The sequence below is a fragment of the Poecilia formosa genome, unplaced genomic scaffold (genome assembly GCF_000485575.1).
Source record: "Poecilia formosa unplaced genomic scaffold, Poecilia_formosa-5.1.2 Scaffold817, whole genome shotgun sequence".
Lineage (NCBI taxonomy): Eukaryota > Metazoa > Chordata > Actinopteri > Cyprinodontiformes > Poeciliidae > Poecilia > Poecilia formosa.
Window position 1 is genome coordinate 1 of NW_006800756.1, and position 1,672 is coordinate 1,672.

The 1,672-nt window shown below is 36.2% G+C and overlaps 1 long non-coding RNA gene across 1 annotated transcript; it reads right to left on the bottom strand.

Moving 5' to 3' along the window:
* Nucleotides 1-348: 348 nt before the first annotated feature.
* LOC103131698 (uncharacterized) lies at nt 349-1,588 on the bottom strand. Its single transcript, XR_475420.2, has 2 exons — nt 1,144-1,588; nt 349-1,067 (listed from the first exon to the last, which is right to left on the bottom strand). It is a non-coding gene; the product is annotated as an uncharacterized LOC103131698 (long non-coding RNA).
* Nucleotides 1,589-1,672: the final 84 nt, after the last annotated feature.

Here is a 1,672-nt window from a genome sequence, read left to right on the forward strand (position 1 = left end):
TATCTTATAATTTTGGTTTATTGTAGATCTCAGTTCTGGATGGATCTCATGAACGATTTGAAGGAAAGACATCTCTTCAATGGAAGTCATGAGCACACATGCCTTGTGCGGTTTGTCTTCATGGATATGCTACAGAGAGATCTTGATGAATGCAAGGACAGGTGGAATAAACATACCATAAGACCTGTTAAACAATCTTGCTGTCCTTCTGGTAAACCAGATGTGATGTATCATCTACCTCACAGGTAATTTTTGTTGTTTTTGTCTTCAACATCTGGTTAATTTAAAACCTCTTTGGGAACTCTAAAAAATAATTTGCCAAAACAAAAATAATGAACAATGTGTTAACAGTATGTCACTTTTTATTCTAACAATTTCAGATGACAATTTCTAAAATTTAAATTTAAATACAATTAATCATTTAGACAGGTTACAACAATAGTCACAGCAGTAACAGTTTAGTGAAGAAATGTAAATATAACTAAATGTTTACTATGCTTCTTCTATTCCTAGGTTTGGTGGAACAGACTGTGGTTTCCCAGTCTCCCAGGAGCAATTGGGACAGTTTGTGACAGAGACTAACAACATTCAATGTGGAGATGAACACCTTCAGGCACATTTTGAGAACCTCCAGAGACAGTGCGGCCTAGCACATCCACAGAGTTGGGAATCATGTGTCGAAAACTATATCAAACTGAAAAACATGGCGGACTTATAAACAAACAAGAATCCAAATTTGAAGGTCGCACACAAACACTAAACAGTGTCATAACTGAACAGGTTTGACAAGTTAAATAGTTAGCATTTTGTTTTGTTGTTATGCATTTCACCTTAATAAAGCCAAAACCCAGGGGAGTTTTGAATCCCAAAGTCCATGTCTTCTTTAAACTGATGATACGTCTTGGACATTGGTATTTTGATAGTGTTGGAGCAGGTGCTACTGACAGGAAAACGAGAAGTGGCCTGAAAGATCAGTTTTGGTGGTGACAGAATTGAAGATGGAGGTAGTTTGTTCTAGCCGGTTGCAAACATCAGGATGTCCTGGAGAGAGAGACCCGTTTTTTGTTCTAGAAAAGAAGCAATGAGTTTATGTATCAGATATTACAATAACACCAGAATATAGCAATAAATCTTAAAGTCCACCTTCTGTGTCAAGGAGAAAGTCTCTCCAGAATCCTAGCACTCTTGTTTCCTCAAGTCGTCTGCTGCTACCCTTTTCACTGAGCTGAACCTCAAATATTTCCTCCAATATTTTGGATGTCAGCTGTTCCACTCTTGCACACATGAATGGCCTGAAGACGGAAGCATGCTGCTCCAAAGCATTCTGGAAGTTCAGTGTTGAAAGGCCATCCTTGAATCTATAAAAAGTTTGAAACAGAAATCACCTTAATTATTATCAAAAGAGCAGATATTTTTCAGTAACTCAAAGAACATTAATATGTCTAATCTTTTTTTATTATTTTTATTTAGCATAGGTAATATTGCTGATCCACTGTACACAGTGAATTAACCTACAGTAACGTTAATTTTCTCCAGTTAAGCCGTCCAATCAATAAGGCTCCTATTTATTTGGCTGCTGTTGATTGATTGATTGATTGATTGATTGATTCTTGCACTATTGTACATTTGCTTGTTTTAACTGCAACAAAATAGTAACTAAATTATCATAGTT